Source organism: Dipodomys ordii, unplaced genomic scaffold, assembly GCF_000151885.1.
Source record: "Dipodomys ordii isolate 6190 unplaced genomic scaffold, Dord_2.0 Scaffold102, whole genome shotgun sequence".
Classification (NCBI taxonomy): domain Eukaryota; kingdom Metazoa; phylum Chordata; class Mammalia; order Rodentia; family Heteromyidae; genus Dipodomys; species Dipodomys ordii.
This window is the reverse complement of record NW_012267318.1, coordinates 3,714,023-3,731,948: the sequence shown is the minus strand read 5'-3', so window position 1 is coordinate 3,731,948 and position 17,926 is coordinate 3,714,023. Positions and strand designations below refer to the sequence as shown.

At 41.3% G+C, this 17,926-nt stretch overlaps 1 protein-coding gene across 1 annotated transcript in view; it reads left to right on the top strand.

Moving 5' to 3' along the window:
• The first annotated feature begins 10,175 nt into the window (after nucleotides 1-10,175).
• The window catches only part of Katnal1 (katanin p60 subunit A-like 1), a 75,684-nt gene continuing 67,933 nt past the window's right edge, over nucleotides 10,176-17,926 (top strand). Inside the window, exon 1 of the mRNA XM_013027278.1 lies at nucleotides 10,176-10,251. The gene's annotated coding sequence lies outside the window, so the exon portion shown is untranslated. The remainder of the gene's footprint in view (nucleotides 10,252-17,926) is intronic.

Genomic DNA, 17,926 nt, shown 5'->3' with positions numbered 1-17,926 from the left:
TATAAGGGAAGAACATCACGGAGAATGGATTGATGAAGGGTATGTTTGAGAAGTTACCCATGTAGGAATAATTTATAGAAGCCAAGAACTGTATCATATATGTGCATAAGTCACGAGGAATAGCTAAAGTGCCCTGGAGAAAACAAGAGGTAGGGAAGCAAGTGGAATTTTCTTCTCGAAGTCATCACTTTACGTTCTTTTAGCTAAAGTAAAGAAGGACACAAAACAAATAGGAAGACAAAGATTTCTGAGGTGGGGGTGGGGGCCCAGAGTGATAGATGTCTTATATATTGAAGAAGGATACCCTGATAACTGTTTTTGTTTTTCTTTCTCATTGGGATTTGAAATGTTTTTATGACTGGGGTCACTTGGCATAATGGTGCCTTGTATGTATAGAAAACCTGAGCACACATCACTTTTATAATAACAATAAAGTAAATTAAAAAGAAAAAGAAAACCTGAGCACAAGATGCGTTTCCTCTCTGGCATGCCACCTACATGGGGACAAGGCTTGGTGGATTCATCAGAAGGTAATGTGTTTACAATTCACTGGAAAATAACTGCACATCAGCTATTTGCCTGAGCAATTCTCACTTAGTTCCGGATTACTATAGGAAACACAAGACTTCAATGGGTATTAGCTTCTAGCAGAGTATTTGCGACAATTTATGGTCATGCTCAAATAAGACACTATCACCCTGGCTCTCACGGATGTCTATGTTATTTATTCATTGAGTTTTATGCCCACACTACTCCACGTTGTCCCTATCTACCGAAAGCATCCAGTCCGGGTTTTCCTGTTTTTATATTATTTTAAATTAATTAATTTATTTTTACTGTTGTGGTACCTGGCACCATTCATTAGTTAGTTAGTTAATTAATTAATTGGTGCTAGTCCTGGGGCTGGAATTCAGTGCCTGGTGCTATTCCTTAGCTTTTGTACCTGAGGTTAGTGCTTTATTACTTGAGCCACAGCTCCATTTCTGGCTTTTTATTTGTTAATTGGCTATGAGTCTCATGGACTTTCCTGTTTAGGCTGGCTTTGAACCACCATCCTCAGATCTCAGCATCCTTAATAGCTAGGTTTACAGATGTGATTCACTGTGCTGGTTCCTAGCACACACATTAAAAAATCAATAAAAAAAAAAGCTTCTCAAACATCATCTGGTTCTTTTTTTCCCCTTTTTTAAAAATCTAAAACTAGTATTTGAACTTGCTATACGAGGCAACGCTTTACACTTGTTGACAGGTACCTTACCACCTGAGCCATACCTCCAAACCACTCTCAATCATCATTCAGAAAGAACACATTCTTGAGTAACGTTATGTAAAACAACTCTGGTGGCTCACACCTGTAATCATAGCTACTCAGGAGGCTGAGATTTGAGGATCAAGGTTCAAAGCCAGCCCACGCAGGAAAATCTGTGAGATTCTTATCTCCAATTAACCATCAAAAAGCTGGACGTTGACTAGCCTTGAGCGCAACAGCTTAGGCACAGTGGCCAGGCTCTGAGTTCAAACCCCAGGGTTGGCCTACATTCACACACAAAAAGAAGCAGTTGCTACTACATATCTTAAAGCATGTAAAAAATACATTCAACAGTAGGATATTTTCTTTTCTGTTTTCTTTTGTTTTTGTCAGTTGTAGGGCTTGAACACTGGGTTTGGATGCTGTCCCTGAGCAGTTCAGCTCAAGGAGAATGCTCTACTTGAACCACAGTGACACTTCTGGTTTCCTACCTGGGCTGGCTTTGAATCTCAGCCTTCTGAGTAGCTAGGATTATAGGCGTGAACCACCAGTGCCTGGCTTTTTCTTTTCTTTTTTCTTTCCCATTTATATATTTTAATTTTAATTTTAGCATATAGAAATGCAAAATCATAAAAAAATTCATGAACTACCAGGAAGAGGTTTGGGGCTTATTTTTGTGTACTTAAGAAATACCTTGGAGGAAGTGGTGCTGTGGCTCAAGCAGTAGAGCACTCGCCTTGAGCTGAAGAGCGCAGGGACAGTGCCCAAGCCCAGAGTTCAAGCTCCACGTCCGACCAAAAAGAAAAAAGACCAAAAAAAAAAAAAAAGAAAGAAATACTTTGGATTCCTCAAATGTGAAGCAGATGCACAGAGGGGATATTGTTTCATAAGTCAGGTATGGCCAATGTCACCCTTCCTTCACTGTCTCCCAATTTTTCCCTTCTGTCCCTGCCCACAAATTGTATAGTTCATCCTCAACAAGTGTCTAGCATTTGTAATATGTGATCAAGTAAATCTTGCAGCTAATAGAAGGCAACGTAAGCTCATGAACGGAGTACAACAAAAATTCCTTTTTCTTTTCGTATGCCTATATTGAGGGTTGAACTCACTTGGCTTTCTCACTCAATGCTGACATTCTACTACTTGATCCATACCTCAACTTCTGACTGTTTTGCTGGTTAATTGAGATAAAGGTTTCATGAACTTTTCTTTCTGGTATGGCTTTAAACTTCAATCCTACCTATTCCAGATATAAGCCACCAGTACCAGGCTTAAGATTATTTTTTGATTGGATAAGGGTGAAATTTAGGAGTAAGGTAAACTGCTCTTCATTTCTTTCTCTTGGGGCTTATCTTCTCATATTACTTTCCAGGAATAACCGTTTTGGGGAGTCACAACTACACTACCACTTTAAAAAAATCTACCCCTTTAAAGCCCTGTCCCCTCCCCCACATTTATTCCACTTTGCAGGAGGTCTCTGGTACCCCTTCCTTTCATCATAAACCTTTAATTTCATCATACTTGCTGATAAGGAGTAAAGGTGTTGCAGGTCAAAAAGACATTTCTACATGTCTGAGGAGTCAGATTTCACAGGAAGCCTGTGGTTTAGGCCAAACTCTGGTGGACAAATGCAGGCTGCTTGGCAGCAGTCCTTATAAGCTGGGCCAAGCCTGGTCTCCAACAATGAATGGCACCTGCCATCATATAATTGGGATTCTGCTAATTCATGAGCCTGAAATTTAGAGTAGGTTTACGTGTTACCATGGGCCCCTAGACACTTACTTAGGATATTGATCTCTTAAGTCCCTAACCCTATTCCTCTCATGTAGGGTTTCTTTTTTTTTTGGCGGGGGGTCTGGTCGTGGGGCCTGAACTCTGGGCCTGGGCACTGTCCCTCAGCTCTTCAGCTCAAGGCTAGTGCTCTACCACTTGAGCCACAGCGCCACTTCCGGCTTTTTTTTCCTGCTTATGTGGTGCTGAGGAATCGAACCCAGGGCCTTATGCATGCAAGGCAAGTGCTCTACCACTGAGCCACCTTCTCAGCCCTCATGTAGGGTTTCTTAAGCCTTTTTGGCTTATAAATCAAGAAATATTTTTACTTCCCAGAGTCCTTCACTGAGAGAATTTAGTGTAGGGAATTAATTGCACAGATATTGGAGGATGAAAAATGTATGAAGTGACATATATATATAATATATGTATGTATACATATATATATAATAACTGCAAGAGACAGTTATGACCTCTAGGGTTGAAAAAAATCCAACAGAGGAAAGAAAGTTGGAATTATCAGAACCCAGAAGCATAGAGGAGTGGTTTCCTACTACCTGACTGAACTGATAAGATTGGGGCCAAGGGAGAGGGGAGCTGATGCAGCTGGTTCTGGAAGCACAGCACACAGCTGGAGCAGGAAAAGCTGCTTCTAGGCTGCCAGGTCTCTGGCTGGGGTGAGGCTGACAAGCATAGTAGGCTAACAGCAGGCAACAAGTTGCCCTACTTCAGCCTGTACTCTTCTTCTCGTGCCCCCACTAGCCAGATATCAAGGGAAAATGCAGTTCACCAAGTCTCAGCCTCGCCAATACAAAGCAGAGGAAAGAAAGAGTAAGGTAGGGTTGAGGCTGAAAGATAACAACTCAATAACTGCTATACTTTAAACTGTAAATGTGTACTCTGAATTTTTTTTTTTTTTTGTCAGTCGTGGGGACTGAACTCTGGGCCTGGGCAGTGTCCCTCAGCTCTTCAGCTCAAGGCTAGCGTTCTACCACTTGAGCCACAGCACCACTTCCAGTTTTTTCTGCTTATGTGGTGCTGAGGAATCTAACCCAGGGCCTCATGCATGCAAGTCAAGTACTCTACCTCTGAGCCACCTTCCCAGCCCCTGTACTCTGAATTTGTATCATCTTAATTTCTATTTTACTTTGCCTGGCACTACCTTACTCACCACATTTGGAAACACCAGGAGAATGCTATCACATGGATTTCAGCACCTGCTAGTGGGGGCCATGAGTCAGTGAGGAAAATTATACTCCAGCAGTTCTTCAAGGGTAGTGAACTGAGAATTGGAGTTCAGTGCTCACTTATTCCTGACTCCTCTTAAAGCAACAGTGACCTGAAGGAACAGCCTTACAAGTGATGTTTTCATTGAATTCATGCATGGCCCACTTTCCAACAGGCTTCAGGGAGACTTAAATTAAGAACTTGCAAATGCTGTGTATACACTAGTGGTCCTTTATTTCTGACTAGGTTTTCCACAGTTTTGGTTACTCTTGGTCGGACAGGATTTGAAAGTATTAAATGGAAAATTTCAGAAACAATGTTTTAAATGATTGATTATAACATGCCACAACAATTTTATTATTAGTTATTGTTCATCACTTTCTATGCTTTTTTTGTTTTGTTTTTTATTTTTGGTGCTTATCCTAGGGCTTGTACTCAGGGGCTAGGCACTATCCCTGAGCTTTTCACTAGGGGCTAGCACTCTACCATTTGAGCCACAGCTCCACTTTTAGCTTTTTTTGGTGCTTAACTGGAGATAAGCGTCTCATAGACTTTCCTGCTAGAGCTGGCTTTGAACAACAATCCTCAGATCTCAGTCTCCTGAGTAGTTAGATTACAGGCATGACTCACTGGTGCCAGCCTACTGTGCTTAATATATCAATCAAACTTTATCATAAGTGCAGATATAAAAATAGTATATAACATTCAGTATTACCTTCTGAGGGCCTTTAATATACTTCCCACAAATAAAAGGGGATTGCTTTAGTCACATTTGTTATAGGCAGTTTTTGGAATAACCACAAATGCACATTAGAAGTAAGGAGAAAAGATACAAAGATAACTATTAACAGTAGATGAGTTGCCAGTAGGATTAGTGGTCCAGAAAGTACAGGAAATACTGGGAGGGTAGAGCAGGGTAATTATGATTATAAGCAGGAATGACTAGGAAAGATTCCATGTAAAGGCTTGAATTAATTTTTGCAAAATAAGAATTTAGATGGGGTGAGGGAATGACATTTCAGATGAAGATCACAACAGAAGCAATAGAACCAGATAATGAAGCACAAGGCCTACTTTGGTGCAGTAATGGAACTTGGGGAGAAAAACCAATGAGAGAAATCTGAGCATAAACCAGAGTTTTGAGAGGTGAAGAGGTGCAAACTTGGAAATGAAGATATTGAGCTGTAACACTTGGAACTATCCTCTCATTTAAGCAGCTGGTAGAAGTTCTAAATAATACCATAAGAATGGGGAGGGGGAATGGAAGAGAGAACCAAGTTCATGGATCAGCGGTGTCAAATGCTTATGGAAGCCAAGAATACAGGAGAACCTAGGAAAACATCTCATGTTAGACCAGATGCTAAGTCACTTTAACAAGAATGGAGTCTCTCTCTCTCTCTCTCTCTTTTTAAGAATGGAGTCTCTTGACTACATGGCTGTGGGAATTGATGCTAATGCTTTCAGCTCTGTATTTTTGGGTTTACATAGTGTGTTTATCACCTCAATGGGTCCAAAGTACCTGGTAAAAACAATAAACCAATGTTTCTTATTGGTCTCTTCTCCTTGCCAGCTGTCCACAGCCTGCAAGGAGTTTTAAGGCTCTGCTTCAGTGACTCACGGTCTCCCTTCACATGACTGCCTACCCCCAACTCTCTCAGAGCAGCTGTCTGTTGTCACCCATTCTCAAGTGACTTCTCTGGGATCCTGTCACAAAAAAATTAAAAAAAACCAACCAAGGAGAGTTATGCCCTTGGATCTTGCCTTTAGAGACCTCTTCATGGCTACAGATTGTACTATGACCGTGGCCAGCTGCCTTGCAGAGACAAGGGAAACCTGATGAGGAATGGGTGGATCAGATGAAGCTCATTCCTACTACAAAAACATGTGTTCAGCTGGTACCATTATCAGTATCAGCTTCACTAGGAGTAAAGGGGAACCTATTTATAGGCTCATTATACATGGAGAATTGTGACCAGAGTGACAGGTGACAAGTCCAGGTGTTGCTTCTCTAAGGATGTCATTATGGCTTAATGTTCACATTTTGTTCTGGATTTTATGACGTACATGCTATCATTTCTTCTATACAATATAATCTAAGTTTATACAGACTTTGGTTGCCTTTCTCTTCATAGAAATCAGATTTCAGCTATTATCATCTTCTTCCCCATTTATTCTAAGTAGAATAAACCACTCCCATCGATGAAAGAAAATTATGTTTTTGGTGGTACTGGGGATTGAACTCAGGGCCTTCCTTGAACTTGCCTAGCAAGGACTTGAACAATCCCAGTCCTTTTGCTTTTAGTTTTCAGATAGGGTCTTGTGTTCTTGTCTGGTTTGACCTTGGACTGTGAGCCTTCTACCTTCACTTCCCAAGTAGCTAGGACCATAGGCATGAACCATCATGCCTAACTTGTATTTAACATCTTTATATTTATTGACTAACTACTGTATGACTCACTCAATTACAGTAGGCTCATCTTATTTGCAAATTTATATTTATGATCTTAATTGTGGTTAAGAAAGAATAAAAGAAAAGCCAGGGGTCGGTGGCTCACACTTGTAATCCTAGCTATTCAGGAGACTGAGATATGAGGATCCTGGTCAAAGCCAACCTGCGCAGTAAAGTCTGTGAGACTCATCTCCAATTAACTATCAAAAAGCCAGCAATGGAGCTATGGCTCAAAGTTTAAGAGTAGTAACCCTGAGTACAAAAGCTTAAGGACAGTGTCCAGGCTCTGAGTTCAAGCCCTAGGACCCGCACGAAAAACAACAAAAACAAACCAAAAGTGATTTACAAAGCATAAAATTTCACAGCCAAAAATCTTAAATTCCTGCCCACTCCCCCACTATGCAGCTCAGTTGATAAGGAGAAGCTTTATGTTAGTACCATGTTACAGTTACTTGAGCTTAAATTATATGACAGGTTATCTTTCTTTGCCCTTATTTTTGTGAAAATCTGCCTCTTTGGAAAGCCCCTTATCAATATAATGGAACGTGCTGAATTTAAGTGATCAAGTGAAAAGTTTAGATTTGTTCAAAGGCTGTCATATTTTTAGTGGAAGTTGGTAGCTTTATGGGAAAATGAATGAAAACATCTATTTTGCTGTAGAATATGAAGACATATAATGTGCTAACATTATTTTAATAACTGGCATGAAAATTCTTCTTGGGATGCTTTCTTTGAGCAGGAAAATACTTAGGGGGAAAAGTTTTAAGAATTGTAGATAATCCTAAAGGCATAGATTAGGTTCTGGAAATAACTAAAAATACTGTATAAAAAGTGAAAAGAGGCTGAGCACTGGTGGCTCACGCCTATAATCCTAGTTACTCAGGAGGTTGAGATGGATAGTGGGAGGTGATGGTTTATGCTGAAGGGCTGGGATAAAAATGCCATGAGGGAATGGAAGGGAATGAAGGAGGTAATTTGAGACTTTTTTTTTTTTGTCTTTCACATAAAACCTCTCTCAGCTACTTCAGATCTTTAGAAGAGTGTGTTATATAAACATCCAAAGAAAAGGGGCTGCTTTTCACATGAAATGCCAGCAGCAGGGATATGAGTTGCAGATAAAATATGTTCAGCAAAAGCAAGAACTAAGAGCCAGACGTGACCCTGAGATTGAATGTGCCCCAGGACTGTGCTGTCTTGGAGAGAACCTGAGGCTTTTCCCCAAGAGGTAGATAAGAGACTCAGCTAATTTCAACAGTCTCTGACAGGGTGACCCTAACCAACAACACAGTGACTTGCTATTTTCAACAATTTATTATTAGCAAATGACATTATTAGCAAATGACAAGGTCAGTAATTCACTCTCTACTCCCGACCTTTTTTCCTATTAAATATCTAGATGTCACTTCCTAGGCCTTCATAGGCCTAGGAATATCTCTATGGATACTATTAGTGCTTAAATTACAACTAATATATCATGTTCCTTTTGAGGTAAATCACATACAATGTAATGTACAAATCTCCCCCCCCCCCCAAGTCCTGGGGATTGAACTCAGGGCATGGGAACTGTCCCTGAGCCTCTCTGTGCTCAAGGTTAACACTCTACCACTTGACCCACAGCACCACTTCTGGCTTTTTCTGTTTATGTGGTACTAAGGAATCGAATCTAGGGCTTCATGTGTGCAAGGCAAGCACTCGACCACTAAGCCACCTTCCCAACCCAGGAATCTTTTTTATTAGTATACACTACAAACGATTTCATTTTGACATACATGCATACAATGTATCTATACCAAACTCCCTTTATTACTCTCTCATACTCTAGTCCTTGTTCTATTTTTATATATGTGAATAGAACTATTCTACCATATTCTTCTTCTTTTCTCCCCCCTTTCCCGCCCCCCTCCCCCCATTCTCTGTGCCTACACAGGGCCTGGGCACTGTCCCTTAGTTTTCTAACTCAAAGTTGGCTTTCTTCCACTTGAGTCTCATGGACTTTCCTGCCGTGGCTGGCTTCTAACAGTGATCCTTAGATTGCAACTTCCTGAGTAAGTAGGATTACTGGTGTGTGCACACCACACTCCGGCTGGTACCCACTCCCTCAACAGAGTCTGTTTTACTTTCCTGTCTTTTTTTGGGTACAGGTTGTATCAACGGTACCAAAGGGTACTGTCATGATATTACCTCCTTATGAGGTAAATTTACATACAGCCCACTGTTCAAATCATAACGGTACCTGGCCCCTAAGCTTTGAAATCTGTAGACACTTCTTGAACCTAGACCCTTTTCGAGATGGACCTTTTTGTATCACCACAGAACACTCTCTCCTCAGCCAGGGCTCTCCCAGCAAGGCCAGCCAAATGGTGTTCTTCCAACTGCTGCTGCCAGGACAAGATCAAGGCGTTAAAATTGGAAAGCGATGGTTCTATGTCAGGCTCCATTGTCCGGCTGCATCCGTGTCGCGGCGTTTATGTCTCATAGGGTATCTTCATTTTGCAGATCCAAACGTCAGGCACTAGAGCAGAGGAGTAAGGTGAGCAGGTTTAGAAGTCCACGTTCATTAACACTCCCCCTCCCCCGCTTACACTGTCTCCACGGCCGGGGGGGGGGGGAACCCACGACTGCTCCAGACTCAAGCCGGACCAAAGCCACGGCAGGCTCTGACCCCCGAGCCACCCAAAGGCCCAGGCAGGCTTTCCGGGTTCATTGCCACCCCGCTCCCCAGAGACTGGCGGGAAGGGGAAGGGTTGCAAAGGAAAACACAAGGGCCTGCAGAGGATTCCACGCATCCCACCCGGCATCCCCACCCGGCAAGGCCCAGCGAGGGGCGGGGAGCCGCAGCTCCGTGAGGCCTGGGCTCCTCGGCACGGGCGAAGCACCGCCCAGGCGACCTCGTTCCCCTCCGCGCACGCACGTGCCTCCGCATCTCCGGGCCTCCCCCCCCCCCCCCGCCCAAGCTGACTCAGCAGCGCGCGCACGCGCGCCCAGTTGCCATGGCAACCGCACGCCCCGGCCGCCGCCACCGCCTTTTCACGCACGTCGCGAATTAACGGACTCGCGGCGGAGGCAGCGGCGGCGGTTTGCGCCCCGTCCCCCATCCCACCTGGACCACGTCGCCGAAGGTCCGGCGACCTGTGCGACACTTTAGGTAAAGGAGCTGAGGGATTCGGGGGGGGGGCGAACCCGAGGGTTGGGAAGTGGGGTTTTTTCAAGTTGACAGCCCCGCCCATTCCCCCCTGCCGGGAACGTTCAGGCCCCGGGCGCGACAGAGTTCCGGAGGAGATGCGGGCCGCCGAGCGAGGCTGGAGAACGGGAGTGCGGGCTCTGCATCGCGGGGCATCTTGGGAATTGTAGTTCGGCGGCTCGTGGCGCTCGCGGCCTTGGCGTGTTGTGACTCGCCTCGATGAACTACGAAGCCCAGCGGCCCCAAGAGCTAATCGGTCAGAGCCTGATAAACTTGGAGCGGCCCGAGAGCGAGCGAATGTCTCTGCCTTTGTCTGGAGGGGACTCCTGGGTGGTCGTGGAACTGAGCTGCGTGCGCTGGGAGAGGGACCTGGAGGTGAGACACCGCCTCCGCCACTCGGATCGGCCCGCCATACTGCTGCGCTCCCGGCCCCGCCCCTCCCGGCCACCGCCCCGCGCGGGTCTGGTCGGGGTGGAGCCGCCGCCCAGCCGCGGGACCTGGGCCTTCCCAGGGTGCCGCCTCTCGGTGCAGAACCGTGTGTATGGCACACTTTGGATACAAGACCTAGAAAACAGGCCTTTCTGCTTTCCCCCCGATAGGTTCACTTGTATGTATATAAACAATGTTCAAGTAGCTCAGAGGTACGGACAGAATTAAACCCATCCCTCAGTAATTACTCCAAGGGCAGTAATGCATAAAGGGTGTCCAAGTGTACCAAAGATACTGTGACTAATTGGTGCTATTTGGATGTATATTATATAATATTACATATGACCGTTTTGCATTTCATCTGTCGAAGTTCAACTTTCCAGTCTGACTACTGCCTACGAACATTCTGATTCTATTTGGAAGACTAACTCAGCTTTAAATAATAACCACTAACTTTTAAAGTACAGACTATACACACACACACATACATACACACACTAGTATTAATTATATTCTTTGCCTACTCTAGTGTTTTTCACAATTTAAAAATGTCGAATTTTGTTTTCCAAAAAGAAATGACACGAAAGATGCCTTAGTCACTAGTGGGATTGGTGATAAGGACACTGACAAGATGTTTTTTTGGTAACAAGTCTAAATTTTGGTATTTTTGTGGAATAAGTTGGAATACTGTTGGTCATATTGTGGGGTTTTTTTGGTATGTGTATACTTTAAAAAATGAACAAAGACCAAGAGCACTACAAAATTCTTTCTCTCTCAATTAAAATGCAGCGGGCCTCAGTATATTTTTGTTATTTGTGTATTTAGGGCTGGTACTCGGACTTGAGGTCAGAGCCTGGTCGCTGCTTAGCTTTTTCACTCAAGCCTAACACTGTACCACTTGAGCCACAGCTCTGCTTTCTGGTGTTCTCTCTCTCTTTCTTTCTCTGTTCCTTCCTGCCTGCCTGCCTGCCCCCCCCTCCTTTCCTTCCTTCCTTCTTTCTTTCTCTCTTTCTCACTCTTTCTTTGTTCCTTTTTTCTTCTCTTCTTTTTGCTAGTTAATTGGAGATAAGAATCTCATGGACCTTCCTACCTGTGCTGGCTTCAAACTGGGACCCTCATATCTCTACCTTGTGAGTATCTAGGGTTACAGGTGTGAGCCACCAACACCCTGCTACAGTACAGATTTGCAGGAGACACAGTAGATTTAGTAAGACTATTTGGAAAAAAAATACACTGTAAGTAATGTAACAATTTCAAGTATTTTATTCACTCAGTTTGTTGTGAACCTGAACTATTGGCAAACTATTATGTCAGGTAGAGGTCTTAGCCTATGGTGAGAAAGTAGCCCACGTCCTACATGTGACCACAGTAGTGTGATGTGTGCAAGGAATTATGTGTGATCCTGCTAGTAGAACACTAATACTTTTAGTGGAAGTGGATAACCATATAACATAGTCTCTGAGGATAGTACATAGTGTTTTGAATGCAAGCCTTTATTTAGTTCCCCTAATGAAGATGAGGAGTTCTAAGTTCTTGCCAAAAGTCTATTGTGAAGCCTAGTACTGGTGACTCACTGTAATCGTAGCTACTCATGAGGTTGAGATCGGAGGGTTGTGGTTCCAAGTTATTCTAGGCAGGAAGGTCTGTGAGACTCTTACCAAAAATTAGCCACCAAAAAGCCAGAAGTGGAGCTGTGGCTCAAGTGGAAGAGCACTATCCTTGAGCAAAAATGCTCAGACAGTGCCCAGATCCTGAATTCAAGGTCTGGCGCGCACGCACACGCACACGCACGCGCGTGCACACACACACACACACACACACACACATAATGTCGCAAACCTAGCTTGTGTCAGACTCTTGAGGTAAGTTATGTTTCTCCGTCACTGATGCTATTCTTCCAACTGACTAGTGAATTCTGCCTGTCTCTGTCTAAGCTGGGCAGCGGGCATCTTTAGAATGGAATGACTTTTGACTTGTGGGAAGAAAGTTGAAAAGCTTATATTAGAGAGAGGATGAGGAATGTTACCCTAGACAAATTACACAAGCAAAGGACAGATGTAGGAATGAGTATTTTGTATTTGAATAACCTTTGTGGTAGTTTTGAATGATAGAATCTTAGGATAACTTGCAGTATAGAAGGAAATTAGAATTTAAAATAATTGAATATAGAATTTTTCTTTTCATTTTTGGCTGACATTTGAACTCAGGGCCTCACATTCACTTGGGTTGCTTGCTAGGCTGGTGCTCAGCCACTTGAGTCCTTCAGCCATTCCTCAGCTCTATTGTTAGTTATTTTGAAGATGGAGTCTAAACTAAGGACTTTTCTGTCCAAGCTGACTTTGAATCTTGTTCTAGATCTCAGCCTTGGGCATGTTCAAGATAAAACTGACAGTATAAGCTGCCCTTAAACTATATGTAATGTTTTAAAGATATCATGGAGTTTAGTGCATAAGCAGAAATTCTTGTCATGATCATTTCTGAGAAACATTTATAGTGTTAACATCATACATCTAGATTCTTTTTTGTTTCCATATCTAAAGTATTTGAGACATGAGATCAAGTAAGGAAATAAATGAAAAAGCTTTAGTACTGCATAACCTTATATAAGTGAGCTGCGATTAAGTTACATTTTTGCTGCCATTATTCATAGCAGGTCCTTCAGAGTATTGTTCAATGTAAAACGATGAGAGGTATGTGATTTTTCAGTTTCCTATTTTGATGGTAAGTACTCAGAAATTAGTTTATTGCTATTAAAACATAAACCAGGCTCCAGCAGCTTACTAGCTACTTTAGAAGGCTGAGACACAGATGATCATGGTTCAGAGCCAGTCTAGGCAAAAAAGTCTGTGAGACCCCCATCTCTAAAATAACCAGCAAAAACCATGGCTGAAAAATGTAGCATATGTGGTAGAACACAGCTGATCACCTTGAGGCCCCAATCCTGGTATCATAAAATAACCCAAACCATGCATTTAGATGTATTAATTTGAAATGTTGTCAAATATTTTCTTAATCGATTATATTTATAATATATATTGCATAAACTAACTTGGATTAGGGCATTGGGAGAAACATTTTAAATATGTGAAATGTAGACCTATTGGTAAATTTCAGTATAGTACAAAATGCTGAAAATAAGCTGGGCACTGGTGGCTCACACCTGTAATTCTAGCTACTCAAGAGGCTAGATCTGAGGATCATGGTTCAAAGCCAGCCCAGGTAGTCTGTGAGACTTATCAGAAAACTGGATGTGGCATTGTGGCTTAAAGTGGTAGAGTACTAGCTTTGCCAATGCTTAGGTCCTAAATTCAAGCCCCATGACAAAACAAAACAAAAAGAAAAGAAAAAAAAAGCTGAAAATAAATGTGATTTTTTTTTTTTTTTTTTGGTAGTGGGACTTGAACTCTTGGGCACTATCCCTCAGCTTTTCAGCTCAAGGCAAGTGCTCTACCTTTTGAGCCACAGTGCCACTTCTGGTTTTCTGGTGGTTTATTGGAGATAAGAGTTTCACAGACTTTCCTGCCTGGGCTGGCTTTGAACCTTGATCCTCAGATCTCAGCTTTCTGAGTAGCTAGGATTACAAGCATGAGCCTCCAGCACCCAGCTTGATTTGTTGTTTTGTTTCCATTGTTTCAGGTAGTATTAAATGGAATATTTTTCTTAGCTTTACTTATTGGAAGTATAACTGAACTAGACAAACATTACTCATATGAAGTCAATTTGGAAAAGCAATTTTTCTTTTTAAAGAAATATTATCCAGGAAATTCTGTTACATATATATTCTTTATTTTCCAGTGCTGAGCATTCAATATGGGGCCTTTTGCATGTCAATTGGACATTTTGCAACTGACTTACATTTTCAACCTTTTTTTTTTTTTTTGGTGCCAGTCTTGAGACTTGAACTCAAATCTTGGGCACTGTCCCTAAGCTTTTGTGTTCAAAGGCTAGCTCTCTACCACTTGGGCCACAGTTTCACTTCCCTGGAAAAAACATTTTCTATAAATGATACTTTCAACTGTGCTTGGGTTCTATTTGCAGCCTTTTTTTTCTTTTGCAACTTTCCTAATTATATGTTTTCAGCATGACATGAGATAATTCCAGTATGTTGGGAGCAAACACTTGTATTTTTGTGTATATTGTGTTGTGTTGTGGAAGATAGTGGATTTAAAGACCAGGACAACCAAGTTTTTGCCTATAATCCCAACTACTCAAGAGGCTACTATGAGGGTTGAGGTTTGACACCAGACCAGGCAGACAAATCTGAGAGACTTATCTTAATTGACCTGCAAAAAACCAGAAGTGGAGACATGGCTCAAGTGGTAGAGTGACAGCCATGAATGAAAAAGCTGAGTGAGGCCCTGAGGAAAATAAAAAGGTAGGCAAGGAGGATGTACCTGGGGAGATAGGTTGTCACCAGAGCTTTATGTGTTGTTTGGATCTGAGTCAGGGAGGAGTGAAATATGATTATAAGGAGCCAGATGGAGGCACCTTTCCTTCTTCTTGGTCTGGCCATGAATGTGAGCTAAGCTGTTCTTACTCAGGGCATAGAACTCTCCTTGAAGATATATGACTTGGGTCATTCTGTATAGGGCAATATTATCAGCAGCAAATATTGCAAAAAGATGCTAAATTTATTTAGCATCTTTATTATCATATACATGATAAACTCAAAATAAGAAAACTATTAAGTATTAGCAATTAATAAAATATTCTAGGTCTACTTTAGACTTAATCTGACCTTTTAAAATTCCCACAAACTCTTCTAATTTAAGGGAGATTTTTAAAAAACTATAAATTTCAAGATTATGGTTAAAAATAGATTATAGCTTCTAGGAACATAATGAAAATTGGGTCAGTTAATTTCTTGTTTATGAAGAAACATTAGTTACTTCACTTCTCTGTATTGATGTTGAATATGTAGCAAAAATAACGCTATATATTTATTGAATGTTTATATATTAGGAATGATGCTAATATCTATCATTTACATATTTAAATATATAAATATATGCTTAAAATTTAAAAATAACCTTGCAATAATATTTTTTTCTTTATATTATAGAGAGAATTGAGAATTAGTGAAATTATTTGCTTGGGATCACAACTAAAAATTTCTGGTGCCTGAATTAATGCCCAGGTTTTTTTTTTTGGGTGTGTATTTATATTGCTTTCATAAAACATAAACTCCAGTAGTGAAGTTTAGTGAATAATTCTAGGTTGAAAACCCCTTCTCCTTCACCAGATGAATTCCATTATCTCTGTGTTGCTTTCCAGTGTTTCTTTTAGTTGTCAATATACTTATTTTTCCTTTGTGAATAATACATCATTTTTCTCTGTTGCTTAAAAAATTCTCCTATCTTTAACATTGTCTCTAGATGTGAACTTAATTTGAAAGTGAGAAGTATTACCTTTTGTGAGTTTTGGAGTATCCCATCCATGATATTATTAAATATTGCTTCTCTCCCACTTTTTTCTTCTGGAATTGCTAATGGACTATGTTGTCATTACTAGGATTTAAACTAGGGCCTCATAATAGATATGGATCTACTATCTTTATTTCTTAATCTTGCTAACTTACTCTGGTGTTTTATGTTGTGTACTGGGCAATTTCTGTAGCTCTCTCGTGGTTTATTCTCTTTTCATTTATGTCTAGTGTTCTGCCTTTATTTCAGTGACTATATAATTTAACATCAGAAATTAATTTAGATGGCTTTAAGTGCACTTACTCATTTTAAATTCCTTGAACATATGTTTTTGCATGTACTTACTTTCGATGTAATCAAATAGATATTTAAGTACTTTAGATAATATCAAAATTCTGATATGTGTTGTTTCATGTGACTCCCTCATGGTGGATTATCTTTATTGGATCTTGAAATTTTAGGTGTAATCTCAGTAGAATTATTGTGTCTTGCTGGGCGCTGGTGGCTCACGCCTGTAAATCCTAGCTACTCAGGGGGCTGAGATCTGAGGATCATGGTTCAAAGCCAGCCCAGGCAGAAAAGTCCATGAGACTCTTATCTCCAGTAAACTACCAGAAAACCAGAAGTGGTGCTGTGGCTTAAGTGGTAGAGCACTAGCCTTGAGCTGAAGAGCTGAGGGACAACACTCAGGCCCAGAGTTCTAAGTCCCACAACTGGGGGGAAAAATATTGTGCCTTGTACTTTTGTGTTTATTTCTGCAAAGTGCCTCATGGTGAAATGAGTACATAAGCACATTTTATTTACATTCCTTTTCAACAATAAAAAAGCAACATTGCCGGGCACTGGTGGCTCATGCCTGTAATCATAGCTACTAAGGAGGATGAGATCTGAGGATTGCAATTTAAAGCCAGCTCAGGCAGAAAGGTCCTAAGACTCTTATCTCCAGTTAACCACCAGAAAACCGGAAGTGACCCTGTGGCTCAAGGGGTAGAGCACTAACTAGCCTTGAGCAGGGACAGCTCTCAGGCCCAGAGTTCAAGACCCATGACTGACAAAAAAAAAAAAGGGCAACAAATAATTAATACACAGAAAGACATTAAATGAAAAAACCAAACGCCAGAGTATGCAGAAAGTTATAGTGAGAAGTAAGGGTTGGGGATAAACTGAGAAATGTCAAAGGGAGCTGACTAGGGTATTCTTTACCTCCCTTATGGAAGTACTTATGCATTTTATATATTTCCCAAAACTCATCAGCTTGTATATTAAAAATGAATTTATGAATTCATTTGTATGAAATTATACCTCAACAAAGGATATTGTTGGGGTCAAAAGGTAGAATAACAATTACTGTACAGATAAGTATTTACTAAGAGAGGACATAGGGGACTCATCGAAAGAGCTGGGTATGTTCTCTGCTTTGATGTGGATACTACTTGAGGATTGTGTCAGGCAGTTTTTCTGTTACTGTGACAAAGTACCTTAGATAACTTAAAAAAGGGAAAGATTTATTTTGGCTCACAGTCTTGAAAGAGTCAGTTCATGACTGATTAGCTTATTGCTTTGGGCTTGTGGCAGCATAGTACATTATGGCAAGAATGCCCAGTGAGGAAGCCCATTCACTCACTTCTAGGAAGGGAGGGATGAAGAGACTGCTATCTCACAGCAGATCCTTTCAAAGGCACGCCCCAGTGACCTTTGATGTATTTCCTAAAATTTCATAAAATTTAGAAGACATTAATTTGTACTTTCTTTTGTGTGTTCTGGTTCTGGGCACTATGCATTAGCTCAAAGTTAGTGCTTTACCACTTGAGCCACAGCTCTACTTCTAGCTTTTTGGTGGTTAATTGAGGATAAAAATCTTATGGACTTCCCTGCCTGAGCTGACTTTGAGCCATTATCCTCAGATTTCAGCCTCCTGAGGGGGTAGGATTACAGGTGTGAACCACTGGCCTGGCTTTAGAATTTCCTTTTATTGGAAAAGGTTGTCTTTCCCTTATTGAATTGCTTCGGCAGCTTTATTGCAAATCAATTGGCTGTATGTATGTAGGTGTATTTCTGAACTCTAAAGATGTTCCATTGGTATGTATGTGATATGTCATTCCCACACTGTCTTAATTACTGTAACTTTATGGTAAAATTTGAAATTAGATAGTGTAAGTCCTCCTGCTTTACTCTTCTTTCTCAAAAGTAATCTACTT